This window comes from Humulus lupulus, chromosome 9 (genome assembly GCF_963169125.1).
Source record: "Humulus lupulus chromosome 9, drHumLupu1.1, whole genome shotgun sequence".
Classification (NCBI taxonomy): Eukaryota; Viridiplantae; Streptophyta; class Magnoliopsida; order Rosales; family Cannabaceae; genus Humulus; species Humulus lupulus.
The window spans coordinates 73,786,935-73,796,589 of NC_084801.1; the positions used below are offsets into that span (position 1 = coordinate 73,786,935).

Sequence of the window (9,655 nt, forward strand, 5' to 3'; positions counted from 1 at the left end):
GTATGGGGAATCAATTTAATAGGAGCTCTTCCCACGGGGAAAGGAGGAGTTCACTATGCGGTGGTGGCCATTGATTATTTCACGAAGTGGGCAGAAGCCGAGCCCCTGGCAACAATCACCTCAAAAAGAGTCCTCGACTTTGTAGTCAAGAGTATTGTGTGCCAATTTGGACTTCCCAAGAAGATTGTATCAGATAATGGAACTGAGTTTGATAGCGATCTCTTCAACGAGTTCTGTGAGAGGCACAACATAATTAGTAGTTTCTCTTCGGTTGCCTACCCACAAGAAATTGGGCAGGTCAAGGCCGTGAATAAGACCCTCAAAGCAAGCCTTAAGAAGAGGTTAGAAGAGGCCAAGGGAGTCTGGCCTGAGCAGCTCCCACAGGTACTATGAGAGTACCGGTCCTCCCACCGAACTTCTACGGGGCACACCCCTTTCTCCCTGACTTTCAGAAGTGAGGTAGTCCTTCCCGTCAAAACGAAGATAGCCACGCACAGACTCCAGAACTTCAACCAGGAGAGGAATGATGAGTTGCTCAGCGTGTATCTCGACCTAATTGATGAAAAATGAGAGGATTCGCAGCTACAGCTCGCACATTACCAGCAAAAAAACACTCGTTATTTTAATTCAAAGGTCAGGAGGTGTATCTTGGTTTGGGCGACCTGGTACTCTGAAGGGTCTTTTCGGCAAGCAAGGACCCCAAAGACGGTGCCTTGGGTCCGAGCTGGGAAGGGCCCTATCAAATAGTGGAGATCGTACATGAGGGAACTTTCAAAATAGCTAGACTTAATGGAGAAACAGTCCCACGGACCTGGAATGCTATGCACCTAAAGAAGTATTATCAATGATGATACCACCCTTCTATGTAAGGCTTAGTTATAAAATCCGTTTGATTAAGAAATAAAGGAATCATCATGTACTTCTTGTCTTTCATATAGTTTCATTTATGTATTAGTTCACGTGATAACGGTTGTCCAAAGCTACCATGGAAGCTCACTTTCTGATTACTTGGGGGGCATACAACCCTGGAAGGATTGAAACTTGGAAGCTAGCGAAATTAATTAACCGATGTTTTCTTTTATGGAAATGTGAGGTGTCAATAAATCTAGCATGAACTAAGTGTTAAATCATTAAAAATCCTGGATATAACCAAGTCCAAAAGTTGGAAGTTAGTAAAATTGATTAATCGATGTTTTCTTTTAAGGAAATGCAACGTGTCAATAAATCTAGCACGGACTAAGTTTTAAATCATTAAAAATCCTGGATATAACCAGGTCTAAACCATGGAAGTTAGTAAAATTGATTAACCAATGATTTTTCTAAAAAACACGAGGTGTCAATAAATCTAGCACGAACCAGGCCCGCAACTTAGAAGTTAGCAAAATTGAAGATCCAGTCAAGGTTCTTCATGAAGGAGTGGATGAAGAAGACGAAGTGAGGGGGGATCCCCCGGAGGAGGTTTTTGCTGATACGGTGGATGTTTTTGAAGAGGTTGGGGGGGACCATTCATTGGTGGATTTCGATTTTCCTAAAACTGGGAATATATCTGGTTCTAGGTCGTGGGCGAATGAAGCAGACACTACAAGAAAAAATGCTTTTAATAACACCGAAATGTGTTATAAAAACATACCATAACACTTTTTGATGTGTTAAGACCGACTATGTTATCGTAGGTCAGGGTACTTTACATAACACTTTATCAGTGTTATACAGATGTGTTATTATACTATCAACGATAACACACTTTCTGTGTTATTTTAATATATTGATAAGTGTTTAATTATGTTTTTTATAGTCGATTATATAACACATTTCAATACTTATTAATTTGTGTTATACTACACTTTAGTATAACACTTTTTTTGTGTTATACTACACTTTAGTATAACACAGTTTTTGTGTTATACTACACTTTAGTATAACATTATTTGTGCTATATAATGAAGTTTGCATAACACAATTCTTTGCATAAAAAGTGTTATTGTAATAGATATTATAACACAATTTTCGTATTATTGTTATATTTAGATATGTTTAAATTCTCATTATATATTTTATTTATATAACACTAATTTATTCTATTATATTTTAATTTTTTTTATATAATTAAAATTAGCTTTCTAATATATACTAGTATCATCAAATGAACTTGATTTTCAAATAACAAAAAGTAAGAACATTCAACATTGTATTAACAATCCACAAATTAGTTTAAAACATTCAACACTATCATCAACAACAAAATGTTCTTTAAGTATTCAAAGAGTCTTAAATATTCAACATAGTTAAAAGTTACTACTTTCAACACAAAGAAATAAATAGAGTTACTACTTTCAGATGTCTTAAGTATCCTTTTCTACTTCGCTTGTCACATCTGCAAAATAAACAAAGAAATATTTTATGGTTATTATCTAGCATCACAAATTACTTCAAGAAAAATGCTATGGAAATTATATCCAAGAAAGGACACCACATACAAAATAATGAATTCACAACTACACCAAAGCAAACACAAACCATTCTACTTCGAAACTACTCGAAAATGAGCCTTTTACATAAGAGTGTCAAAAACCATAATTTCCAAGTCTCCACATAAGATATAAAGGAAATACTAGTAGTTTTTTCTTTTTTGGTTTCATCAGTTTATGACAGGTGGGCAAAAGATACAATTAATTGAAGTCGCACAGAATAGATTAGCATTTGCTAGTTTGGTAAAGTTGAGTTCTTTTCACCATTGTCAAATCTACCAATAAAGCTAAGATCAAAAGATTTATACAATTCTAACTAGCATAGTTAAAGTCAATAGTTCTATTGTTACTGTCACAGTATATTCATTAGCAAAGCAACCATAAGCTTCTGATGAATGTTAATTAAGAAGTTCAAAAGCACCAGCATGCACTTCATCATATGCGATACAACCTTTAATGAATATACAACTCCAAAAGAAAACAAAGCAGAAACTGGAGAAAAACAGTTCCTCTACTTTCACATCTCTTAAATTTCTTTCACTGTATTGATGTAATCATGTGTTGATTTCTTTTAAGGGTTCCTTAGGAAGTTGTTGCCTATTATGATAAATATTAAATGCCAGTAGCATGAAGAAGAGAAATTGCAGGATCAGAATCTTCTATCGACCCTAATTTTTTTATATTTTCTCCTTAAGGAATCAATTTTGTCAGATGATGCCAATACCTCATAAAGCTTAAACTAGTACTTAATATATGAAGATAGGATCTTTCTCCTCTATGATCATCGCTCTCAGGCTCAGCTGTGCCAAAAACTACTTATGTTTCTTTAAAATACGAAAATGACCATTATATATATGAAATTGCATAGCTAACTATAGCATTATATATATATTATATGATAGGGAGCATATGAGTTAATGCAGAATTAAAAGAAGTCAAAGAATTAGAAGAGAGGAGGAAGACACTTGATGCTCTGGCAAAAACAACAATTAGTTACTCGTATTGCCACTGCTAATAAACTTATGTGTGAGATATGAATATGAGAGAAGGCATAGCTCCATACCTAGGGAATTTGTAGAGTGCCAGAGGTGTTGTTGCCGGAAGTCTTAACTTTAAAGTGAATAACAAGATTACTGCAGTAGATTGTTGCTCCAGAGTCTTATATGTGTTTTTCTATCTGATTCTTTGATCCCTGAAAGTGAATAAGAATGACCATAACCAATTAACCAACCAAATCAGAATGCATATGAGACAAAAAAACACAGAAGAAAATCTTACTATTAATCAATATCAGCTTTACCATTCTTAGTAATAGAATAGGAAACAGACCTATCATGTTTTGACACAATAAAACTCCATGACTTAATCAATTTTTAATAAACACATCTCACCAATTTCCAAAAATAAACTACCACTAACTATTATTATTTTACTTATGCCAAATACATAAACCATCAAAAGGAGCATGGAAACTTTTTCATTGTATAATCATAAGGAAAAAATGAGACTTTCTTTCATTACCCAACTGTGTAAGCTCTGGTGAGAACCATCTTTAATATGTCTCTAGTGTTTATTTGTATCATAGCAACACCACCGAAAAAGTTTGTAAGATAAAATACAAATAAATTAAGCTAAAACCACTCACACAATATCAATAGCCAAGAACAAGAAAATTACAACTAATCAACTAACAAAGAATAAAATTTAGTCAACTTAAAACTAACAAATACAACTAATGTTATATATAATAAATATACCTTAACAATCCATTATTATTTGGAGACACATATTAAAAATGAGAGAATAATGAGAAATTGATTCTTATTATTGAAAATGAACCAAGTGATGAGTACAATTGGGTTAGCCAATTAGCTTTATTTATAAGCTGGCTAGCCGATCAGGAGAATTCAATCAAGATAAGCTCAAAAACAATTACAGGTCTTACAGGAGCTCAAGAACAAGTGAAGAAGCTCCCCCGCCACCGTTGCATATGGCACCAACCCCGTACTTTCCCTTTTTATGTCTCAATACCTGCAACAACATTATTCTTATTTAAGAAATTCCAAGTAAAATATATCAGAGAGAGCATAGTTACCAATGTCTCTTTTATTCCACAGCTAAACTCTCAACAGAAATTTAAAAGAATAAATGACAAACACGAGATCACTTCACATGAGTATATGTAGAAAGCATAAGCTTAGATATGACCACGAACTATGACTTTAGCTCATTAAGAAAACATGTAAACAAAACCAGAGAACTATATAAATGATATTAGAATGTCAAACTAGGAATGCATTGCAAGAGAAGGGAAGCTTATAGATTACCCCTAACAATGTGACCAAGATACGAGCTCCACTGCTTCCTAATGGGTGTCCCAATGATACAGCCCCACCATGTACGTTAAGGCTTTCCTAAGATATTTGGAAATTGTAAGAGTAAAAAAATGTAGAAAAGGATAGTGACAAAATGGAGCAAAGCTGAAATGCATTGTGGACAGATGAATGACTATACAAATTGTAGAAAATGGAAGAGTGATCACATTTAAAATAGCATACATTTCAGAATTAAGAGTAAATCAACAAAGATGGATATTGTAAATTAACTTCAACCATAAAACTAATCTTTTTATAAAGGAATAAGTCTGGCTTTCCTAGAAGCAATAAGGAAGTACAACTAGACAGACCACACAAAATGAGGAAATGCTAGTTGATAAACAGAAAACATATCCCTTAGTATCAAGACACAAACCTCTATCGAAATAGCCAGGTCAATCACCAAGCTTGTGACATATCCCAAGACAAGGTCAATGACACCTCTTGCAAATGATGAAGATCCAATGCCTACATCAATCTGCAAAATAGACAGTTAAGTTGTCATTTTCTACAATTTAGTATCCCATAGAGAAAAAAAAGAGGTTTACAAATTATCATATTACTTCAGTAGCCAAAGGGCAAAAGTAAATGTTTCTGTAAAACTGAAAACTTAACTTCTCTTTATTTAGTGTAACAATAAAAATAATTAAAGAAATAAATAATACTTAACGTGACATCTAGGCAAGTAAGATGTTTGACAAAAGAAAGTATTAAAAAAAGAAATACCCAGAACTATTAAAAAAGAAAGTAATCACTATAGATTACTTGGACAAAAGAAAGATGAAACAATTAAAAAATTATCTATTATTAAAAACAGTCAACAATATTCATAAGAACTCATTAGCCTAAAAAATTATAGAGGTATGTTGACTTACAAGACCAGGGAGTTTGACCTTGAGAAACCGGATTGGGGGCACTAAACCATTCTTATTGAAACTTCATCTCCTATTGGAGACTGTTAAAGACAAACCAATTATATTATATCATAATATAGAACAATATATTAAGATACAGAATCAAAGAAAGAACCTTTACTATCTAACTGATATTACTGACATCAGTAATTACAAAGTCTAATATGAGATTCCTCAGCTGACTTTAAATTAGTGCTAGATGATATGTTTTCTTGTTTCATTAGAAAGAAAGTGACCAACTCATCCTTATATCAAAAAGAGCTTTGGGCAAACACCAGAGAACACAAATGAAAACCATAAGAACTAGAAACTTGATACTAAGGAAGTTCTATAAGTAGTTGGAAGTATTACCTCACTTCATACATAGGAAGCTCTCCTTTGCTGAATCTGGAAACCAAACACACACCGCATAAAAGTTTATTAGAAAAAAGATGTGCATGATGTAGTCTGCCAATGCTAAAGATCCCCATCAATAACGAGTAATACATTTAATAGTCAAAATCAATATATATATATATGAAGAAAAATTTCAATTTTGTATACAGAGTAGTCTCAGATGCTTCTCAAATTTCTATTTTTGAGAGAATTGGGGAAGAAATTTCAATTTCCAAAGAAAAAACCTATTGTTCTATTTGAGAGTGTCTTGGAAAACAAAACATCAAGAAAATTGCAGGTCAATACCTTCCCCAGTATTGAATTAAAAGCACCAAATAGACAAAAGAAAAGTTGGGCCTTCGTTGTGCATTTAAAAGCACCAAATTGTTGAATTAGCACCAAATGCAACAATGCTCATGTTTCATCAAATAACATATTACTATTGACACAATTTATTTAATGAGAGTTACTAAAAAGTTAGTACTGTTGACCCAGAATTTGGTCCACTGACACGGAGTCAGAATATGCTTGATATGAATGAATGTGTTGAGAAGAACGTAATGGCAAAAAAGTAATAAGAACACGATATTTTTATAGTGGTTCGGCCCCAGGATTTGGTAATAACCTACGTCCTCTTAGACTGTTATTGATATAGGAATAAAAGGAGTGATCAAAGAACAAGGGTTCAATGAGTTTCACTAACCTCTGAAGAACAATACAATATTCCAAGGAGAATTACTCTAATCTCAAATAATTCAAGAGCCAAAAAGTTCCTTCCTTGAGCTATCTTTTGCTATTTATAGGCTCAAGGGGGATTACAAAAGATTGTTATAGATATTCTCTCCTGAATAATCGGATACTCAGGAGATTGTGTGAATTAAATTCGGGATCTACAAAGATCTTTACAGTAATGTTACTTTGTATGCGGAACCATCGACCAGACTGGTCACAGGTAAGACTGGGCTGCTTACTGCTTCTAGTGCGTCCTCATGTCGATACCCTAGCAGAGTTCCTCCAGGCATCAACCACGTGTCCAGGGATCACTTGCCACGTCATCAATGCTAATTTTTTGGATAACATTTGCCCCCCAAGTTTATTTATCACGAGCAATAAATAAACTTTTGAGCGAATGACTCTTCGGTAACCCCACCATACGTGTCAGAACCCTTCGTGTGTTCTTGGAAAAAGTAACCTACTTCTGTCTAATCATGACTTTTCGGTTCCCCAGTAATAATTATACGGCCATTCCGCTTCCCCATACTTTGAAAAGGGGTAACTGATGATTACACCTTTTTTAATGCCACAGACAAACTTATATAATACCTTCGAAATCTTCCTTTTCTTTTTACGCACGCCATTGTCTTCTCAGGAAACCCTAAAAACCAGAGTTTTAACCTTCTCCAGAGACCGTTCTTCTGCATAGACTCAGTCCGAGAGTTCCTTGACCTCCGAAGACCCTTTTTCCATATCCACGATCATTTTCGTGGTAAGTTTTTGAATTCTATGCCTCAAATTTTCATGATGCATGCTCCTGTATGTTGACTGTTTGAGTTCATCTGCTTCTGGTTTGAGACGCTTGTGAGTAGAACGTTTTGCGAGTTAGTTTGATAGTTAGGATCGTACTTTTAGGACGTAAAATCGAAGTTAAATTTCGATCTTTAGGCTACTTGGAAAATAGGTTTTTCCTGCCCTAAGGGGAGTTGAAAAAGCTTTCTTGAAAAACTTTTTACTTTCACCCTTTAATCCGTCTTTCAAACTGTTCGTGCGGAAAATTTAGCTTTTTTTTTTAATGCTGTTGTATAAAGGCTTGGCTTTTATACTCGACCAGAGTTATTCTAAAAAGCCTTTAAAAATTCTTCATCCTCACCTCCCCATTTTTCTGTTTGCAGACATTGATGCCAGATTTGTGGGGAGGTGAACGGCCCATTGACGATGATCTTCTCGCCCAGCTGCTCGAAGGTCAAGAACAACTGGCTGACCGAGTCCACGAGGTTCCCTTCTCACGATCCTCTTCCAGACCTCGTCCTTCTCCTCCTCAAATGGCTCGTTCCAAATCTGTAGGCAAGAAAAGACCCGAATCTGATGATAGCCCAAACCTTCCTGCCCAGCCTGATTCGCAGGCTAGGGCTCCCTCGACCAGCGGTCGAGACAATCCTGTCCCTGACCCTAACATCCAAGTTAGAGCTCGCCCTCGGCATTAGAATTTGCCTGATGTCGAGTGGTATATTTCCCCGACCAGCGTAGTGACCCTTCGGATGGTTGCTAACTATTTCAGGAAGTATCCTCTCATGGGGGTCACCATCAAACTTCCTGCCGCAGACCAAAGGGCTAACCTTCCAGGAGGTATATACAGCGCCTGGTCTCGGTATCACATAGAGGCGGGGGCTTTCCTCCCTCTACATCCTTTTTATCAGGGGGTGGCGAATTATTTCGACGTCGCCCCCTTCCAAATTACACCAAACGGATATAGAATGCTGGCCGCACTCTATATCCTGTATAAACTTAAAAAATGGCCAGAACCTACTCCCCACAAGGTCAATTATCTTTTCGACCTTAAATCCAACCCGCACCAATACGAAATGGGTATCTTCCACTTCTGTCACCAGGAGACCAACCGGCATTCCTGAGTGACACTAAGCACATATCGAACGTGGGGCAGTACAGTAAGGAGTATTTCCTTACACCGGACATAACCAGCAACAACTTGGCCTTCGCTCGAGGAGGTAAGTACCGTCTTTGACTGGTCGATACTTTTAATCAAGGAGCTTCCTTTCATTTTTCTGAAACTGCACTTTGTCTTTCAGGCCCATGGTTACGTCCGACCCCAACACCAGACATGGTGTTGAGGTCCAATAAACTAGCCAGGATGACAGACGTAGCAAAAAGCGTCAAGTCCTTGGTTACCGATGAAAACTTGAGGCTGTCTGGCCTCCTGGCTCCTCGCCATGAAACAAGAGGGTCCGTGGTAGACGATGCCACTGCCGAGGGGGTTCCCGAGCAGCAACCTCCTGCGTATCCTCCTCGAAGGAGGCCAACGGGGGTTATAATCAGGGAGCCCACGGGAATCCTTCCGCAGAAAGGCCTTCTGCTCCCCAAGGCAAGGGGAAACGAAAGGCCGAAGAACCAGTTGTGGATCTGGGGGAATCCTCTGATGAGAACGGTAAAATTATTTTGCTTTTAAATAGTTTGCCAATTCCTTGTCATTTGTTTGAAGGGGAGGGCAACTTTACATATACTCCAAATCTAGGGCCAGACTTCTTCATGCCAGATAGTGAGTGTGTGACTAATAGGGTCAATAGTATAGCGACCAGTAGTTGTAGCTCGGGTACTAACTTTGTGACCTTCTTTTTCGTTTTGATAAAGAGTCTTCATCTGCTTTTATCTTTACCCTTTGCATGTTTTTACTTATGTGCAGATATGGCCACTCCCAACATCTTCGACTTATACCAGGCTGAGGAGGAAGAGGAAGTTCCTCAGCTTCGAAGAAAGTCATCACGGAGACACACTGGCGAGACGAGCCAGG

The 9,655-nt window shown here is 36.9% G+C and overlaps 1 long non-coding RNA gene across 1 annotated transcript; it reads right to left on the reverse strand.

Annotated features, from left to right (window-relative positions):
- Positions 1–4,251: 4,251 nt before the first annotated feature.
- LOC133801883 (uncharacterized) lies at positions 4,252–5,750 on the reverse strand. Its single transcript, XR_009877045.1, has 3 exons — positions 5,220–5,750; positions 4,796–4,882; positions 4,252–4,499 (listed from the first exon to the last, which is right to left on the reverse strand). It is a non-coding gene; the product is annotated as an uncharacterized LOC133801883 (long non-coding RNA).
- Positions 5,751–9,655: the final 3,905 nt, after the last annotated feature.